The 21,090-nt window shown below is 47.5% G+C and overlaps 1 long non-coding RNA gene across 5 annotated transcripts in view; it reads right to left on the bottom strand.

Moving 5' to 3' along the window:
• LOC110393760 overlaps positions 1-21,090 on the bottom strand; it is an 81,509-nt gene that overhangs the window by 13,557 nt on the left and 46,862 nt on the right. For 3 of the 5 annotated variants that reach the window (XR_002435179.1, XR_002435180.1, XR_002435183.1), the window contains 2 exons: positions 6,372-6,457; positions 3,958-4,037 (listed from right to left, as the gene is read on the bottom strand). This is a non-coding gene — a long non-coding RNA (uncharacterized LOC110393760). The remainder of the gene's footprint in view (positions 1-3,957; positions 4,038-6,371; positions 6,458-21,090) is intronic. The other 2 variants (XR_002435182.1, XR_002435181.1) reach the window with 2 other exon arrangements.

Below are 21,090 nucleotides of genomic sequence, written 5' to 3'. Positions count from 1 at the left end.
GGTCAGCATTGACTTAACTATTGCAAAATCTGAAGGAAGCTTCATCCAGGGCCCTCCCGAGGGCCAGAGAGTTATCGTTAGCTGTTATTCACTACTGAAAACGCCCAAGGTTGAGCACCCAGCTCCTCAGGGACCCAGCTCCCAGCCAGGAAAGCAGACACAGCCCACCCTGTTGAGCAAGACCCATCTCCTGGCCTATCTGCAAACAACTAGGCCTCTGGGCTCAGTCCCTTTTTGCCTCTTTGTAAGATCTTTAGGTTTGAAAGGGTCTCCTGAGGCAAACTTAGTGGCAGAACAGGGCATTCTGATGGCTCCTTTTCTGTCTCACAGTTTATTTGCATCCTTCTTCTCTGCCTTCAAGGCAGCTCCCAGTCGACAGAGCACCTGTTTTTAGCCTCTAGAAAACAGATAAAAAATCTCCTCCACCCAGCCCAATCCACAGTCACAGAATTACAGAATCACAGAATTGCAGGGGTTGGAAGGGATGTCAAGAGATCATCGAATTCAACCCTTGCTAAAGCAGGTTCCCTACAATACATTGCACAGGTAGGTGTCCAGGCAGGTCTTGAATAACTCCATAGAAGGTGACTCCACAACCTCTCTGGGCAACCTGTTCCAGTGTTCTGTCACCCTTACCAAAAAGTTCCTTTGCATGTTTGTATGGAACTTCCTATGTTCAAGTTTTAAACTACCGCACCCTATCCCATTGCTACACACCATTGAGAAGAGCCTAGACTCACCCGTTTGTCTCCCACCTCCCTTTAGATATTTATAAACATTAATCAGATCCCCCCTCAGTATTCTGAACAGACCCAGGTTATTCAGCCTTTCCTCATATGGGAGGTGCTTCAGGCCCTTTATCATCTTTGTGGCCCTCCTCTGGACTCCTTCTAGGACATCCTTGTCTTTTTTGAACTAGGGAACTCAGAACTGGAAACAGTAGTCAAAATGTGGCCTCACCAGGACATAGTAGAGGAGGAGGAGAACCTCCTTGGACTTGCTGGCCATACTCTTTTTAAGGCACCCCAGGATACCATGGGTCTTCTTGGCCACAAGGGCACACTGCTGGCTCATGGCCAGTCTGCTGACCACCAGAACACTCCGTCTTGGTGAATGGCAGTACAGCCTTCTGGTGTGTCAGCCAGTCCTCCCAGCTTTGTATCATCAGCAAACTTGCTGAGGGTGCACACTATTCCTTCATCCAGATCGTTGATGAAGATATTAAACAAGACCAGACCCAGCACCACCGCTAGTTACAAGCCTCCAACAAGACTCTGCGCTGCTGATGACAGTCGTCCTTCTTAATGTTTAGCCAGTGTCCCCAAGACTTACAAATCCTCCCCACCCCACTACTTTAAGCAGGCTGCTCATTTCATCAAGGAGGTGAGTGCATTCTCCTGTTTAAGTGCTTAAAGAATCCCACAGGCCCTCAAATCCCTGCATTCCACCAACCCCAGCTAACAAAACCTAAGGAGAGAGAGAGAGAATGAGCCCTGCACAAGGGCATGGGCTCGGTGGCCCTGCAGCGAGGAGAGGGCAAGAGTTCCAAATATCCGAGCCCCAATCCCCAACACTCTGCTGATGATGGAGGTGTCAGACCAGAACAAGCTTCCAAAAGTGGAGGGAAGGAGGCAGAAAGTCAGCTGTTGTGCCGGATGAACTTTATTTAAGAAAAGCCAGCAAGACTGAGAGCAGCCAAGTGAAAAGAAGGCTTTTCAGTGGGAGCCACTGATACCACAGAAAGCATCCCACTCCAGTTAAACACGCGACTAGAACTTGCTGCTGCAGTCCTCTTCTTTAAGGTAATTATCACAACTGCAAAGATTCAACTCCCTGTTCTCTGGACAGATAATTGAGGTATGGCTTGAGAGCAAAGAGACCAGTGGCAGAAGCAAGCACCTGACCCAAGTCTCTGCAACACTTTCTGGTCCCAAGGTGGATGTATGGAAGGAGAAGATGTACACAGCCCCCATTTGGACATGGCCACAGTTCAGCCAAAGGGCAGTGACCATACAAAGTTACTTTGACTCTGTTTCCCTCACTATACATTCATTCTCGCATTCCATTTGCCCGCTTACAAGTGAACGACAGTTACATAATGCAGCAAATTACATATTTTCCTTGATCTCAGGTGACAATCTTGAAAACACATCATCAACATCAGTCTCTCTTTCTCAACACAAGGCAGTGTGAGTTGCACCCCTGAGAGCACATCTAGGGCATCAGGGAGACAGAAGTATACAAAAGGCCCTCCAGAGTCACAGCTGTTCAGATAAAAAAGCTGGTACATCTGAAGATTATCCTTTTTTTATAACATATTTAGTCACATTGCAATATGGACCGGACAGCACATGCTGAGCATTCTGCAAACACACGCAGAAAACAAAGTTCCTGTCCTGAAAAAGCTTACGGTGAGGAAGTGCAGGGGAGGAGACAACTCAGCAAAGGCAGATGGATATCTAGAGGGAATTTCCAGAGCATGGAAGATGCAGTGATGTGCACAAAAGCTCTCAAGAGAAATGCTAACCAAGAAAACCCTGACACATAGGGCTCTTTTTTTCACATTTTCACATCTGGGGACCACTGCTGAGTTAGTGGGATACAGCATATTCCAGTACCACCGTGCCACTACAGTTGCCAGCACTGGTGCTGAGTCACTATGTGTCATTCTGGGTGTCACAATGTAAGAAGGACACAAACTATTAGAGAGCCTCCACAGGAGAGCTCGGGAGGGATCAGGAAGGGTCTAGAGGACAAGATACATGAGGAGCAGCTCAGGTCCCTGGGTTTGCTCAGCCCAGAGCAGAGGAGAGGCCTCATGGTGGCTGCAGCTCCTCACAGGGAGCGGAGGGGCAGCGCTGAGCTCTGCACTCTGTGACAGCGACAGGGCCCGAGGAACGGCATGGAGCTGTGTCAGGGGAGGGTCGGGGGAGTTATGGAAAGGGTCTGCACCAGAGGATGGTGGGCACGGAACAGGCTCCCCAGGGCAGTGGGCACAGCCCCAAGCTACTGGAGTTCATGGAGTGTGTGGACATCGCTCTCAGACACAGTGTTTGAATTTTGGGTGGTCCTGTGAGGCGCCAGGAGTTGGATTCAGTGATTCTCTTGGGTCCCTTCTAATTCCGGATATTTGACGATTCTATGAGTCTAGGACACCAGTACAACAGATGTCTTGCTGGTCCCTACTGGGACCGCCACAGCTAGCGTGAGATGACCCAGTTGGACTGCTCTGCCTCGGTGATGATACCTATCCCTCAGGAACGTGCTTACGCTGCCAGTCAGGGTGTATGAGCACAGAGGGCAGGCTCAGACAAGCTCACAGATGTGGGCTGCGTCCAAATCACTCTCAAAAGAGAAGAAAATTCGGGGGCGCTTGGTAGGTTAGCAGAGGCCCAAGCTCTCAATATCTTTTGGAAATCCAAAGCTACAGGAAACATATTGGACTCAGGTCCTCCTGCACACGGTGCAGACACCACACATACAATTCCCCCAGACAAATGTAGACCGTACGCTCTTACAAGCTGTCCATGGTGTGCCTGCAATACCAAGAAACAGGTACTGTAAGGAATCACCCATTCTGACAGCTGCAGCAGGTCAGGGCCAAGTGCTTCCTAAAAATATCCATTTCCCTCTGCTGACTGTACAAGAAGGAGGGCACTCATTCCGCTGCAGGTAATTGCAGCAGAGGTCTCTCAATACAGGGGAATCCAGTCCCATGCAGTGAATCCCAAATACAGTCAGGCCACAGCCAGAAACAAGGTTTGTGTGATCCTACAGCGTTCTGCAATGCTGATCACATCAGCAGTCTAAAATCCTCCCATCAGCCTGGAAAAGCAAAAACAAAGAAACCCATAACAAAAAAAATCTGGAGGCTCAGTAGAAGAGGTCTCACCCAAAGGCTGCAGGGAAGCCCAGGTGGGCCTGAACCTCTGAGCGCTGAAAGCTGTCACGACTCACCTCACTTCCCAAGAAGCCACGGCAGGACCTGAACTCCCTGCACACACTCCTCCTTTCTCCTTTTTGCAGTCAAGTGAGACCTATACAACATCGCAACAAAAGAAATGTCAGCAAGCCAAACCCTGTCCCTTCCCTCCGACCAAAAAGCTTCATTTCCTCTCTTCTTCAAAATAATGCTGCAAAGTAAACCAATTATATATGAAAGTGATCGCTCCAGCCCCCAAGGTTGCAATCAAAGACACAGGGAGCGAAAATCCCCCAGCGACGTGAATGTAATTGCACTCAGGGTGTGACGTGCCCCTGGGGTGGGGATGGTGCTCTACAGAGCTGTGCCCATCTCATGGTGAACACCTGCAGTGAATCAGCAATGGGACACCAAAATGAGCCTGGTGGCTCTTCCAGTTGACGTATGCTCCTGGGATGTTTGCCAAGAGGGCACGAGCATCACTGAGAGGGCATAAGCTTTTCCTAGCAGCCATCTCCATGTCTTAGGGACATCCCACTCTACACCCTGATCACCCAAGGGTAACAAGGGACACCCAGAGGGCACCAGGTGCTGCTCTGTGCTGGAGCTCTGCTTTCTCCCCAAACTAGGGCTCTCTCTTCCTTCCTCCAGGCCTCAGGACCCCTTGGAAGGGTGGCCATATATCACACAGCCCCTTTGGTAGACTGAGTTTGAACCACAGCAGGGAATGGGACCTTTATTAACATCAGAATAGCATCATCAGGCAGTGTACTTAACCGAGTGACATTTGCACTGCTAAGTTTGGGAAGTATGAGAAGCATTCTTGCAGAATGGGATGAGGGGGAGGGACAGGCGGTCTTTGGCCTTCTTTAATTTGCTGCCAAGCACTCTGTGATTCAAAGTCCACGCTCCTCCTTCACTCAGAGGTGCCACCCCGAGCTGCCTTAGTGCAGATGCCAGCAAACCAAGAGATGCGCTGCATTAACCCACGCGAGTCAGCACTGTGCCTAGATCAGACCAGGCTTTCTGAAACAGAGGAAGACCTACAGCTCCCACTAAAATACAACGTTTCTGGGAGGTACACGGGGAGAAACTGCGGACTTCTGTCTCAAAGAAGGAAAGCAGATGCTTAACTCCAAATAGCCAAGTCTGATGACACTGTGCTGAGGTGATACATTGCATAGCTTGGTAGTTGCACCCAGCAACAATCCCTACATTCAAACTGATTTAAGAATTTGTGAAGGATTATTTTCAGGTGCAAATACATGGACTAATCTGGAAAATCAACATTAATACCTGCAGCAAGAGTGGGCTAGCTGCACTAAAAGCACGTAGCAAAATCACCACTCCTGAAAAACAACCCATCCCTCATCTTTCCTTTGGATTTCGTAGAAGGAAATTAAACCTCTGTCTTGCTCTTGTTGCTGATGGGTAAGAGAAGGAAATGCAGGTTTCAGTAACCTTCCTGGGCCTGTTTTCTGCAAACATAATCAACACCTGCATCTTCAATTAGCTCCATGGAAGTCCAGAGAAATGTGCCTCTGGAAAGCCAAGCCATGAGACATCTTCAGGGGAGCTGCTGCCCACATCCAACAAAAACATTAATTAATCCCCAAGCGTGCCAAGTCCGCTGGCATACAAGGTGAGCCAAAAATCCTCCCCAGCACCCACAGTGGGATATTTGAGGGAGCTTTTGAGGAATCCAGGAGTGAGCCTGTGCAACCAGCTGCAGCTGCTCAGCTCCTCTTGCTCTCTTGGATCGCTTCCCAAGTGATTTGCACACACACAAAATCCAGGCTTACTTTCAGTAAAAGTGGGCATCAAACACTCTGACATCAAGCACGATGATTAAAGACACTCAGTTACAAGGAAAGATTAAAAGAACTAAGTATGTCTAACTTGGCTAAGCAATGAGTAAGAGGAGACATGATAAAAGACTTCAGGCATCCGAATGAAGGGAGTGGCACTGAATTAAAGAACTGAATAGTTTGAATGAATAAAATATCTTTTTGAGAAATGGATCCGTCAACGATCTCCCAAGAGATAAGGTACGGGTCTCATTTTTTAAGCATTTAAAACTAGAAGCTGCGTTTTTGAGGAGAAATCCACATTGCCCCGAAGGCAGTATGCACTAAACCCTTTCATCTCCCATGCGGGATGCTACAAACAAAGTGTGCGGTGCCACAGGGAAGCACAACAAACTTGGGAAGAGGCAAGTGTTTAATTCCACCTCACCCAAGAAACAGATATGCTTTTTCACTGCATGATATAATAATAGTGAAAAAATAAAAAACAGGTCTGTATTTTCAGTATCCTCTGCAGCTGACTCAGGCTCTTTGCTGGGCAATTCCAGCTTACAGTGGTTTTCACCCCTCCTTCTTTCTTCAGCACACCCTGACATGTACTATCTAGGGTTAAAAAAAAAAAAAAAAAAGAGGGAAATACCCACCATCATATTCCAAACTGGAATATGGTGCACCACCTCAAATGACTCCCTTAGGTGAAAGTGCCAGCCAGGAACCCAAGGCTCATCTGCTGCAGGAGAAGACAATAGGGTCAGTGTGTGATGAAATGTATAACCTCCACCAAAAAAAGACCTGTGACACAGTAAGGCAACAGAATCCTGGAGAGCAATCCAATACCTGGCTCTGCTGATATGGTGCCCCTCAAAGAAAAGCACTCTATGACACCAGCGATCTGATAAGCTTTGTAAAGATTAGATGCAAGTCCTGAGCCCTAAGAAAACTGCCTGGGATGACAGCTAAGCCTGTTGCACTGAGTTTGTCCTCAAAAACATGTGTAATGCATGCAACGCACATACGTACCTTAATACCAACTCTGTGAAGCCGAAGATTTTGGATATTTTCACACAACCTCTGTTCTCCAGCTTTAGGAAGGTCTCCTGACAACCTCCATAGGCATGGACAGAGGATGTGCTCAGGGGAAGGAGCCTGCCCTGATCTTTATTTACTGAAAATATGCACACAGAGCATTAGGTCAGGCCAGGAGGGCTGCCAGCAACACCAGCTTATCAACACTTTTGATATACCCAGGGGTTGCAATTCACCCCCAGAAGGTCTCACAGGTGTTGTTCCTCCTCCTAGTATCCTTGAAGCAATTGGCCACCAAGAACTTCTGGATATGATTTACAAAGCTCAGATTTGGGTATTTGGCAGGCTCCTTCATCCTCAGCAGGGAGAAGCCAAAGCCCCTTTGCTGAGGGTGCAATTTAAATCACAGTCAAGTTCACTTGGTGGCCACAAGTCATGGAAGGGGTGGCTGGGCTGATGAGTTCATGCAGGGCCATCAGGTCTAGGAGAAAACCAGCAAGGGAAAAAAACAAAGGTGAAGATTTTTCCTCTAATTAATTCCCTAAACCAGTTCAGTGGGGTTCAAGCAAGTACTAGAAATCTTTCCCCTTTTGGCATGAGCTGGATCAGCTGAACAGCAACATGTGACCACAATCCAAGGCAACCTTTGTTTGCAAGACCAAGAGAGGATCTTTTTGATTTATATTTTTTTCTTTCCCACAGCAAGCTTTTAGGTCTGCAACAGCCCTTCTCCATGGGAACAGGAGAACCACCGTTTACTGGCTCATGAGTTTTATAGTTTTATTGCAAAGCTGAAACAGAAACTTTTCTATTTATGTGTTATTATTATTATTTGCCATGTAGAGCATTTTAGTATGCAGTGAATCATCTTGCTTTATTCTTACATGTCTCTTTGGAAGGCTGAAATACACCACCAGGCATCAAGATTCACTCTAAATGCTGAAGAAACATGACCCTACTTAGTCTGAGAGGAAGGGTCATGTAAAATGCCCATTCAAAGCGTAGCAACCTCTGCACTTACATCATGGGATAAAAAGACAAAATTTGAAGCATCTAAAGCATCACAATATCTTCTACCAAATTTTCCTCTTTTTATCTAGAATCAGCTGTTTCCATCACTGCAGCAACACTGATACTCAAGATAACCGTGCTCAGGCTATCGCTGTCATACAGAAGTACAGGCTTGCAGGTTGTAGTCAGACACACACTTCCTGCCCTTCTGAAGTTGATTTGGGGTATTCCTGCTCAGGCCATTTCTGCAGTTTTACACCACTCTCACCAGAAATTAAGAGCTCCTGCAGCTCACCCCACACCAACAGCTTCAGGAAGTTCAGGAATTAAATGGACAATTTTGACACTGTAGGGAGGTAAGGGTGATTTTTTTTTTCTTTGCCATGCATCTAATTAGCAAGAAATAATTGCCTCCCATGTAGCCAACGCACTGACAAGTTTCTACTATTCAAAACACTGGGTTGGTTGGGGTAATTCATGTGCAAAAAAAGAAGAAAAAAACCAAACCAAAACAAAACAAAAAAAAAACCAAACAAATAAAAAGGAGAGAAGCCTGAGATGGGAGAATGTGAGGATGTAGTGAGTGCAGGTATATTCCCTCCACTCATCCAGCCCTGCATTGCATCCCTGGGACCTGCAGCCAAGCCCTGGGGAGACATGCTCGCTAGGGAAGACCCAGGAAGGATGAGACGTGCACTTTCTCACACTGACACACAGATTTGAGTATCTAAGTCAATCCCTGCTCCTGCTCAATCTTTGCTGGCAGCCATTTGCAACAGACATTTTCCAAATGCTTCCTGCAGCGTTCCCTGCTCTCCCACACTACAATAATCATTACACTATTTTTACTTGAGATCTGAGAACGTGTCAGGGAGAGACGAGAGCTTTTTGGGAGGTGGTCTGGCACAGGGAAGACCAGCACTGCTGCAGAGCAAGCCCTCAGTGGTGACGCTTTGGTCCCAAAGTGCTTTGGGATGTAGCAAAGCAGCACAGAAGGGCCCCGAGCACTGCTGCGAGGAGCCTGGAAAGAGTTACCGCCGGCTTTGGAGGGTTGCTCCTTCCCAACAAGGCAGGAGGGGTGAAGAATGCAAGTGACGCAGCAGCATCCTGGCAGGAGAGAGGAAAAAAAAAAAAGTAAAAAAAAAAAAAAAAAGCCAACAAAAAACCTAAGGCTCTTTGGATGAGGTTCAGGATGACTACACTTTTACTGTAAGTGTTTGGTAACTCAGAGTCGCATAACCCTTCTCTGCCCACTTGGGGCTACAGCAGACGGATTACAACAAGAGCCGCTCTACACACATGCACACACGCCCCAATTCCCTGTCCAAGGGAGGACAAAAAAATATAACAAATTAAGCTGTGTTTCCCATTTAACAGAGACCGACTGCTATTTATTTAACAATTTTAAAGTGTTATTTTAGCCTTCCCGGTCTGTGTGTGTTCAGAGGCTGTTTCTGGGACACGAGCCAAAGTCTATCAGAGCAACTTGGCACCAAGACTGGGAAGAAAAAATGAAGGGAGGTGATGGGCAATGCTTCCCGCACTGACAGTCCCTAGACCTGGACAGGGTGAAGAGGAAAAATGGGGACAGCCATGGAAAAGCCAGGTGCTGGCAAAGGCTACCCACTTCCCAGTGCGAGCACGCCGCACCAAGAGCTTCAGGACAAGTGCACTGAGGGAAGAATGAAGACACTGAGTATCTCCCAGTGGGTAACCTCAAGGTCCACCTTGGGGTCTTGCATTCAACTTCCCCCCCTCCTCCCTTTGCCATCACTACCCCCCCAGGGGTAGCATCAAATCCACTGCCCCTCCCTAAGGATGGGATCTGAGACTCACTTTTGCTCCTGCTGCCTTTGTTGTGCCTCTGGATCTTGATGTTGAGCAGACAGGTAGAGGCAAGATGCAGCATGGCAAAGGGGGAAGGCTGATGCCCCACATGAGTTCTCCTTCCCTTTGAGTACTTATTGCTCCCCCAAGGTTCAGAGCAGATGAGACAGCTTTCAAACACCAGGATGCCGTGAAATCAAGTGCCAAGCAAACATGGTAAGTCATCCTGTGCATGGCTAAGGCAATGAACAACATAATTGCTAAGACGATGAATAACATGGCAGCCCTGCACTAAGCAGGGGGGTTGAAACTCAATGATCTTTGAGGCCCTTTTCAACGCAGGCCATTCTATGATTCTATGATAATGGGAACCTACCTGGCACCCAGCAATGGAGGCTGCAAAACATGCAGCTCAGGCAACAACCAGTCCATTTCACACTCACAAAATATGTTTTATCAGTTAAAAACCTTCCCATCTTTTCCCACATTGCAGCATCAAACACTGCCCTCACCTCCCACTTTCTCTACTACTCACTCTGTAGCACACAGCTGCTGCACAACAGCTGGCTTGTGGGATTGAGAAACACTTGCATGCAAGTACACAGACAGCTCTCACTAGTTGCTTCATGAAGGTCTGATTCAGAGCCTGCTGAAGCGGATGGGAGGCCCCAGTTTTCCCAGATATGGGCCAGTGGGACTGTGGCTGAGCCAATGCTATCAAGTCCTGCCTCTGAGGATGCTCCAGGGGCTCCCCGCTGCTGGAGTTCCCTGCATCCATGCTTTTCCAATGATGAATTAATCATGTTTGCTATCAGTCTGGGGCTTGCAGGCAGAAAATTCTTATATGCTTCACTTCTTCTTCAGCAAATGTGGAGGGCAAAGACCTATCGTGCTGACCCCATTCCAGATACACGGTGTCCGGGATAACCAGTGCAAACCAGACACTTCCAAGAGCCTGGCAAAAGGGCTGCAGTTGGCCAGAAAGTTGAGTAGCTACAGCCACTTAGACTACCCCAATGAAGTCATTAAAACAAGCACAGATGTGCATCGAGGGCATAAGGAACCCATCCTCCAGGGATGTATACAAATGAGATCCCCACATGAGTATCTCCAGTGATGCAAAGCATTAGGTTGGATGGGGAACTGGGCAACCTGATCTAGTGGCCTGCACCTCTACCCACAGCAGGGGGTTGGAGCTGGGTGGTCTTTAAGGTCCCTTTCAACCCAAGCCATTCTATGATGATGCTATGAAAGCAAGGTTTGGTGCTGAGCAAGGAGGTGATTGCATGGGGTAACTCTGGCACCGTACGAGCAGCCTTCCTCCGTGCCACCCTGCAGCAGCACAGTGATCCTGGACTCAGCAAGTGGGAGCAGCCTGCAGTGAGCTGACCCTCAGAGCTGCAGTTTCTCACTTGGGAAGAGAAGACTGCTGCAGCTCCTCTTGCACTGAACCAACCTGAGATGGCATCTCTGCAGCTCTGCTCTCAACAGCCCTGGCATAAGCAGCTCTCAGCAAACTCAACTGGAGGACACTTGCACTGGGAGCCTTCAGGCTTTCTGCTGAAAGCAAAACAAAACAAGTCTGTCCTTCCTCCTTCGATCAAGTCCACATCCAACAGAACTCGCACATGCTGCAACACAGACCGCTGCCCCATGGGAGCTCTTTGCTCCATGCTTTGCACTAGAACCCCTCTTGGTTTTATTTACACACAGTGTCAGAGCTCCTTTCAGCAGGTCCAGCACGGTTGCCAATGGCTCACCTCCCTGCAGCACGGGTTTACAGTTGCATTTGACTTCTTTCCAGCGTAAGCCCCAGCCTGTTAGCTGTGAAGAGGCAACACACGCCAAATCACTTACTTACTTCTTCACCTTCTCTGTAATCTTTATAAAACAAATTGGAATTGTTTTATTTTTAACTATTTAGATCAACACAAGTCAGATACAGTGCCACAAGTCACAATCAAGCTTCTTTTTTTTATTTTTTTTTCACAAGGGATATTTTAGCCCTGACTAAGTTAGAACTAAAATCCAGACTTTCGTAGCAAGGCTCACTTCTTCCTCCGAGACACTGTGCCCAGAGGCCATGCTCAGTGTGGGATCACAGCCTGGCAATGGAGCCCTGCACAATACAGGGGAAGGTTCTGCAGCCTACAAAAAAGAGCAGGCATACCCAGTAGCTCTGCCTATCTGTAATCCTTCTCTCAAGGCACTTTTATATCCTCCTGTTATTTTAAAAGCTAGCACACACCGGTTTAGCTTTGATGCTATGCATTCTTAATATCAACCAGAAAACTCTTTCTTCTTGCAGTAAAACCCCTTTTTTTCCCTCAGGGGTACAGCTGGTAGGGCAGAATAGACTCAGCATTTAGCATTTAATTGTAAGCATGAGTATCAGCTTGAATCATCCCAGCTTGCAGGGCTCAAGAGCATTCCCAGCGGCTGTGAACACCGTCAGACGGCCGCTGCAGGGGTATTTGGTTCAGCATTCATCAAGGAGGAAATCAGCAGCTTGCATCACAGCACAAGATGATCACTTTGTGGTCAGCTGAACCAAGAGCCAAAAGCCCAGTGCAATGCAGTCATGTCGGAAATCTGGTCTGGATTGCTGCGATGCTTGGGCTCAGCAGAACCAAAGGGCAGCAGCCAGAAGCAAGCCAAAACCCGGATGCAAGGGCTGCAGAAAGGTCCAGCAGCCATCCAGCCCCAAGCCACTCAGCTTGTTTGTCTCCACGCCGCTCTCCAAGGCAACACCAGCTCAGCTTCTGCCAAGAAGGAAGCCAGACTCGGCCACCGTTCCCAGCCACCAGCAGCCTTCTCCTTGCCATCCGGGAAGGGCTGCTGTGCTGCTAACAAAGCATTTTCTAACACTTCTTGGGCCAGCTCCAGAAGCATTCATTTTCCCTCACCGCCACCACGATGAACTGAAACCTATACTTTGAGAAATAGCAGCCTGCCCCACTGCCACTGGGCACAACTGCAAGGCAGCAGCCAGAAACCACGTCCTCCTGGGCAACTTTGTGCCGGTCCTGCTCTCACACAAGGGGAGATGCTGATGGCCACCTTCCTGGGTGCTTCAAATCCACTGCATTCCCTTCAAAGCTAGACCCAAAGCAGATGTTCAGCTGTCTCTCCTCTTCCTGCCCTTCCTCCTGCATCTTATCCATTGTCCTGGACAAAACGTGTCACCAAATTGTGAAATAACTGCTGAAGACAGCGCCCCGTCAAATCATACCCAGCACCTGTGGTGGTGGTTTTTTTTTTTCTCCAAGTTTAGCATATGCAAATCTTCCAGCTCTTCCAGGTAAGTGAAGCTTCCCAAACAGAAGCTTCATCCTCCCAAGCTGCCTGCTTTCATATTAAAAACAGAGAGGACGGATGCTCTATTTCAAGCAAGGTTTCATGAGACAGCAGAGACTGAATTGTTACCTTTGCTGTTTCTCTGTAGGCTATTTGAGGTCTGCCTTTCTTGTAACAGCATCCAATTCTTAATATACAATCAGCTTATGATTCACTGCATCTTCCAGGTCTTTTCTGCAGTTAATGTGTTATTGTTCATTCTGGGTACATGCATTCAATTGCCAACTGTGCTAATTTGCACTTGTCTTTACTGAATTTATTCTTCTTGTCTTCAGACTACCTCTGTAGCTCATTACGACAACAACAAGCGAGGAGACTATTGCGTGAAGTATCAGTAGCGCCTTAGGTTGCACTTGTGTCTTTTGCAGTCTACCACTCAATCTACTACAGAAAGCAGACCCTAGGCAGACCACTCAAAAGACCCTTTTGATCCTACAGCCAATTGTTTTTGAAGTATTGCTTCTTAAATACTAAGTTATGACTATTTCATCTTCATCATAACTCACAACAAAAAGCTTATATCCAAAGGGTTAACAATTTTTTTCCCATGATCTTTAACTCGCAAACATTAATTCCACTGGAAAAAGGAACATTTCATTTAAAAAGAGCAGCTGTTGGGAAGAATAATGCAGGGCTTAGAAAGAAATTTAAGAAAATAAAAGAAAAAAAAAAGAGAAGCAAGGGGAGAAAGCAAAATAACACTTCCAGAAAGTTTTCCAAAGGAAATGAGTAACCACTTGTAGTTAAATGATAAATCACAGTCCTCGGGAAGTGGCATTGTCTGTGGTCTATTTTTAATGAGAAAATACCCATGTCAATGGCATGAGGGCTGCACATGCTGATGGGATGAGTCTGCGGGCAGTGGGAGCGGAGCGCTCACGGGTAACCATCACCTCATTCCTGTCATTCCCACTGCCTATCACGAACCAAACAGCATGAAAAGCAAGTGGCTTAGAGGAAGAAAAAGGCATCCGGGACAACAAACAAGGCCGCTGCTTTCCAGGGAAGAAGGACAAGAGGAAATGCTAGAGACCAAGAGAAGGAGCAAGGCCACGTGTGCAGTCTCAGGGCTGTTTGCTCATCCTTTCCCTGGGCCAAGGATGTGCACAGAGCCACAGGTGAGCTCTGTCCTACCAGGTAAGCCAACGTCCTACCAGGAAACAAACAGATGACCATCTCAGTGTCACGTGTGAGCATTCTGCAAGTCCTCAGGATGCAGAATTTGGGCATGCAATGACCCATCAGTCTCTTTTCCCTAGGGTCTGCTACTGAGACCAAGAGCTTTCCCAGGAAGCTGAGGGCTGCTGCAATGGGGCCAGCACCTCATGCTGCAGCTCCATTTGTCACTGAACATTTCAGAGGTATAATGAGCCTCATTTGAGGTTGATAATGAGTCTCAGATTCCTGTGGTGACATGATTCAGGCCCTCAGACTGACAGGGAGGGAGTACGTGGTGCCAAGAGGCCATGCCAGGGAAGGAAAACAAAAGTCAGTGAAGCAACAACTAGGATCATATCCCTACCCATTCAAAAAGAAGGAGGATGCTCCTCCATAAAATGTGATGGAGAGCCCGCAGACGGATCTGGCAGCGCTTAGCGAAGGTGACGGACCAGCATTCCTGGAACAGGGAAGGGGTGAGCGCTGCCCACCAGCTGGGCACATTGCACAGGGTGGCCTGAGAACTTTCGGGTCTGGAGGAAGATGCTGGGGAGCAATGACAGAGTGAAAGGCAACCTCCAGCCATGACTCAGAGGTGCCTTCTGACACCCAGGAACACAGACCCAAGATGAAAGACAGTGCGCTCTGCCTGTTTTCGGTGATGTATTACTTTGCAACTCGGCACCTTAACTTAGCTTTCACTGACCTGGTGCAAAAAGACTGTAATTTTTCAATTTCTCAACTATTTCTAACATTCTTTCCATATATGAGGTTTAAAGCTTTTTTTTTTTCACTTCCTTTTAATAGGAACAAAACCCCACAGTTTGCAAGAGATTATACAACACACACACACACACACACCACTGCTCCAAAACAGCATCTGAAAGCATTTGTTTGATGTTTTCCACTCCCCCACTATAAAACACCACCCTGCTGGTCTCATTTATTGTGTGGCATTTTGCAACGAAGCGTAAAAACGGAATTAATCATAGCCCTGAAAAACACAAACTTCTTCTCTGAGGTTAGAAGTAACCATTTGGAAGGAAAACTTCCAGGAGCCAGAAGGACTGACAGGACTGGAGACTGAAGTCCCTCTTTTCAAAGGCCAAGTGTGTCCCAATATATCCCTTGGACAGCTGCCCCGAGCCAAAGTTGTAATAATTTATTCTTTTTGCTTGCCTACGGATCAGTTCAAGTAGCAAGGAGATTTGGTACAAAATCAGGACAAATACCCAAAGTGAACAGGGAGGTTCAACAGGCGAACGTGTCATAAATCCTACAGGAGGCTCTAGCTCTCACTGCAGCTTTTGCACAGGCTGATGTCCAGAGCCTTGGCTCTGGTCCCTGCCTCCTGTGCTGGGATGCTGCGGAATATGGGCACCTTCCCCTCTTGGGCAGCGCTCAGCATCCCAGCGCGAGCACTGACACTCACCCCTGGCAGGAGGCGTTGCTTCAGCAAGTCAGAAACACGAAAATCTGGAAAGCCTATGCCAAAAAAAAATCATTATCATCTTTATGTTTTCTGGCTCAACACCATTTAAGAAAATTACCTTCTACATAAATCAACCTCCCCTTTCTCCACTTCTGCAGATTTAGTGCTTTGCATGAATTCAAGGAGTGGCTTCTGTCAAGGATGAAATTGGGAAAAACCATGAAGCTATTTTTTACACTAGATGTTTTAGCAGAGATTTGCAGAGGGCCTTGGAATCCCTTTGCATAGGAGGTAAAACATTAATAATTTTAAACCCTCCTTTTAAATTAGGAAGAGCATTCAAAGAAACTATTGAAAGAGAAAAACCATCAAGCCTGCCATCACATCCAACTCAAACACTGACATTTTCTCTCAAGCCCCAGGAGCGGTTTCAATGAGCTGGCAACCAAAGAATTTACCTTTTCCTTATTCGTCCTTCCCCCACATTGGCCCTGTGGCCCCTCTCTGCTCACCCTGAATCACAGAATCATAGCATCACAAAGGCTGGAAAAGACCACCTAGTCATCTAGTCCAACTATCAACCAGTCTCCACCATGCCCACTAACTCTATGTCCCTCAGCATCACATCTCCATGTTTCTTCAACACCTCCAGGGACAGTGACTCCACCACCTCCCTGGGCAGCCTGTTCCAGTGCCTCATCACTCTTACGGAGAATAAATTTTTCCTAATATCCAAGCTGAACTTCCCTCGGCACAACTTAAACCCATTACCTCTTGTCCCTGCATACAAAGCAGTCAGACACTGCTTGCACTTCTGTTGAGCTCTCCTCACAGCTTCAGAAAGAGGAGCAGAGCTAGGGGCAGAGGCAGTTCAAGCAAGTACCAAACGTCTTGCAAGGGATGCAAAATATTTTGTTACACTTGCTCTCCTCCTCTGACAACTTATCAGAGGGTTTTTTTCCTTTTTAATTTTGCAAATTAAGGTCAATCACGTGCTTCAGGCTGAAGGCTGATGGTGAAGAGGTTCAGTTAAGGAACTGGCTCACTGGTTTTCCACTATACTGTTCAACTGCCTGAATGTACCTATGAATCCTTCACCTCCACAGGATCAGAGCATGACTGAAGTTGGCAGGGACTAGAGAGGTGGTGGATGCCCCATCCTTAGAGGCATTCAAGGTCAGGCTGGGCGAGGCTCTGAGCATCCTGATCCAGAACCATATCCAGGTGGCTTTTGGAGAACTCCAAGGAAAAGACCCCACAGTCTCTCTGGGCAACCTGCGCCAGTGCTGCTTTCCTTCAAAGGACCACGCAACAGCTGGTGGAGCTGCTCTACATGTCAACTCTTATGTCCGTCTGCACTCTGAATTTCCTTTTTTCCCAGTGAAATTTGGGCATTTTCATCACTGAGTAAAGTCTTTTTGGCCAATGTGCCGCAGGCAGGAGCAGGGTGGCAGGGGCGATTGGTGGGGGAGCATGTTGGCAAAAACAACTCTGGTACAAAGCAACATGGCAGGCACTGGGAAAAAAAGTTAATTAAAAAAGTTTTTTTTTTTAAAACTGCTTTGTATTAGAATAGCAAGGGAAGAAATAAAACAATCAATAATTGATCTTCTTTTCTTTTTAATCAACAATCCCAGACTTTTGTCTGTGCTGGTGAAGCATTCTCCTTATTCAAAGCACATGTGCATCTGCCTGTCTCAGCTACTGATACGGTTTCTTATCAGCACGTTTCATTCTTTCCCATTCTTGCAAGAGTTCTGCAAAGTAAACAAAGGATATTATCTTCATATTTAAGAGGCAAAGAAAGGTTGACAGGGACAAGCCCACCTTGCTATCAAGGCTTTTGCAAGAGCAGGAACAATGTGGCAGCCCAAGATCTAGGGCTGCCCACACAGCCTGGCCACACAGCCACTCAGCCAGCAGCCATTCTGGTAACGGGGCAGCCAGCCAAAGCATGTGCTCAGAGAGGTCTGCCCCACTGCTGCACCCTCGACTTCCAGATGTTTGCAGAGAAAGCTGCATAGGGTCATTATTCTTTTCCTCCATCTCTCAGACTGCCAGCAAGGAGCCCCAGCTCCTCTTGGACACCGAGCTGCAGGAGATTTTCACACTAATTTGAAACTCCAGTGCAGCACGGTCATGCTCTGAAACCCATTAATCTCAGTGATGCTTTGGCCTGGACCATCGTGCTGCAGCAACATGGGGCACAAAGCCTAAAGCCCCAAGATCTGCAGTCCTCTGGATCAGTACCCAAACCCAACCAGCACAGAGCAACCCAACCTCTGCAACCCGCATGGCAGCTGCAAAAACCGCAATGGCTCTGATCTCAAAGGAGAGGATGCAGTCCCTGAGGTTGCTTCTGCCCGCTGCAGTGAAAACAAAGACAAAATTAGTTCTCCACTAGAGAAGTGGCAACTGTCCTGAGGCAAACCCAGCTCTCAGGGACTTGCAGGGCAAGCTTAATCGCAGCAGGGGTCATGGAACTCAGCCTTGCCCTTGCTGGTGTATTTTTGGAGAAATAATTCATGCAAACACTGGCAGAGCGCAATCTCACTTCTCCGCAAAGGATGCTTAAATATGTCCTTTTCCTCTGGAAAAACAGGGGAAAACCTACATGTCAACAGGTCCACTGATCAAGCGCCATCCTCCAGTAGTTTTTTCAGACAGTTATGAACTTGAAATGTATTTTGTCTCCTGCTCCAGCAGTTCCTAAACAGTGCGAGCTAAATATTTATAGAAGAGTCACTGTTTGTTTAAGTTTCAACCCCTACTTGCCGAGCTCCACGATGCCCAGACCCCAATATGACAGCTGATTACAGAAGAGCTTGAAAACAAGGCAGAGGAGACGCTGAGGCTTACCAGACCTTTCATCTGGACACTTTCTCTTGTTGTTGTTTTGGGTTGCCTCCCACAGCTGGCAGCGCTCCTCCTGCTGGGACCCCGCTCCAGCACAGCTGCACACAAGTGCTTGTTGAGTAAGAAAGCCCATAAAATCGGGCTGGAAACAAGTGACAGGCACATGCAGAATGAGGATGCTTCCCTTCAGCACCGGGCCTATTTTTAGGATCTTCCTGCTGAGGGTCAGCACCCCGTGAGCTCGTGCCCCTGGCAGCTCCGCACCTTGCCACTGCTTCACTTTGTCTTTCCCCTTACCACCAGCCCTGTGAATCAAAGCAATGCACTTGCTGTGTTTCAAGGGAAACACAGCTTCTGCAAGCCAAGGGCTATTCTTCATCCAGCACTTTGGCAGAGTTCTGCTGGATGCTACAGCCCATTTGGGAGAGCTCCTGGTGCACTTAAGAGCCTGGTTCTCTGTGACGTACAGTCAAACAGCTCAATTGCTCCTGAAAATTCAGTGTAAGCACCTGAACTGCTTTGCAGCATGCAGCAAGGCAAAGTGCAAACACCTCAGAACATCCGAGCTGGTGCAACCAACCCACTGCAAGTGGGAAGTCTGGATTTAAGCCCATGCATACAAGTATTACTCTGAACAGTCTCTTCTCTTTCCTGCATTAAGGACCAGCTTTTCTGATTTACCATAGTATCCACTTCAGTGGTACAGTCGTATAATCATAGAATCATTAAGGTTGGAAAAGACTCCTAAAATCATCATATCCAACCATGTCCCTCGGTGCCCCATCTACACGGTTCTTTAACACCTCCAGGGATGGTGACTCAACCACCTCCCTCAGCAGCCTGTGCCAATGTCCAACCACTCTTTCTGAGAAGAAATTCTTCCTAATATCCAACCTGAACATCCCCTGATGCAAATTGAGGCCACTCTCTCTCATCCTGTTAGCTGGGAGAAGAGGCCGACCCCCACCTCACAACCACCTCCTTTCTGGGAGTTGTAGAGAGCAGTAAGGTCTCCCTTGAGCTTCCTCTTCTCCAGACTGAATAATCCCAGCTCCCTCAGCAGCTCCGCATAAGACTTGTGCTTCAGACCCTTCACAGCTTCACTGCCCTTCTCTGGACACGTTCCAGGGCCTCAATGTTTTTCTCGTAGTGAGGGGCCCAAAACTGAATACAGTACTTGAGATGTAGCCTCATGGTGCTGCACAGAGTTACAGGTGAGCAACCAAAAAATTAGACTGCTTTTTAGATGTGGTGATTACAACTTATTCATTCCATACAAATATCTGTGGGTACAGGTGAACACTTGGGATGTAAACGGACCTATATACTTGGACCTGAGCAAAAAGTGGCTTACGCACCTTGGATAGGTGAGAGACTGGGACAACTTTGCTCAAATCCTATTACTGCCAATGCATCTGCAGCTTTGAGCAGACCCTCAGATGAGCATGGATTGCTGAAGGACTCAAAACCACCACCAACAGCTGTTTGCTCACACACATCTGATCAACCTTAAATCTTTCTCAGAGCAGCAGCAAAGTTGGACTCTGTTCTGGGCTTCTCCAGGGAATAACAGGGCCTGTTCTCCACAGCACAGGGTGTTACACTACACTTCTCCCTAACAGAATGCAAGATGTGGCGTCAAGCAAGACAAGCACCAGAGTACTATCAAAATCAGGCCTGCATGCTGAGACCACTGGGATTCTTGATATCCAGAGTGAAGGCCCGTGTATGAACCAACACCCCAACCACACAAATAACCATGCCACTGTGACGTGTGCACGCATTGCACTCCCTTCTCCTTGCACAGTTTCCAACCCTGCGTGCATATGCACACGCAGACCGGAAAGCACCTTATTAAGCTTTAGGCATGTGCCCGTATGTGCATTCCTGAATCAGAGCCCTGCACATGAATATGCATGAGTACACAGGCACACCGCAAGCAAGAAGGCTGATAGAAGAGATTAAAGAGAACACTGAAACATGTAGGAGGCTGGAAATAATGACAAGTGCTTTCATCAGTAAAACCCAAATTACCCTGTCTGCACACAGCCTCTCATCTCCTACCGAGCAAGCAAAGCTGCTTATTATAGAGATGCCTTTACCGTAATCTGACTTGTGCAGAAATGAGAGGAGCTGCCCTTGCTTTCAAATGGTTTATTTTTCTGCTTCTTGGGGGACCAATTAATGGTGGGAAACACAGCTGGGCTCATAGGAAAGTTGCACCTCCCTGCACCCATAGGCTGGGCTCTGCCCCTCAGTGCTGTACTGGCTTTGGGCGCAGGTGGCTGTCCCCATGCGCCAGCCGCTGTCCTAGGTGCCAGCCTGCAGGCAGCGAGCATGGACCCGCAGCCAGGCTCCTCAAGCACTGGTGCTCCATGGAGGACACAAAGTTTTACCAGGATGCACAAGGGAGACTTTTTGTTTTGTTTCACCTGTCCTAAAAAGGAAAAAAAAAGAAAAAAGGAAGAAAAAAAAGATAAAAAACATCTTTCCATCTTACATAAATATTGGATCTGAGCACTTTGTGCTCAAGAAGTTAAAAATAGGATATAATATCAGGTCTGTGTGCTGCATCTTTTATCAAAGCCTTTTATGAACATCAAACCGGCTCCGCTGCTCTCTTTTATACTTCCCTGCCATCACTCACAATTCATAAAAGGGGACTACAGAGATACAAAGGGTACGGCACTTCCCAG

Source organism: Numida meleagris, chromosome 2 (assembly GCF_002078875.1).
Source record: "Numida meleagris isolate 19003 breed g44 Domestic line chromosome 2, NumMel1.0, whole genome shotgun sequence".
Taxonomy (NCBI): Eukaryota; Metazoa; Chordata; class Aves; order Galliformes; family Numididae; genus Numida; species Numida meleagris.
The sequence above is the reverse complement of the archived record's forward strand: the minus strand, read 5'-3'. Positions and strand labels throughout refer to the sequence as shown.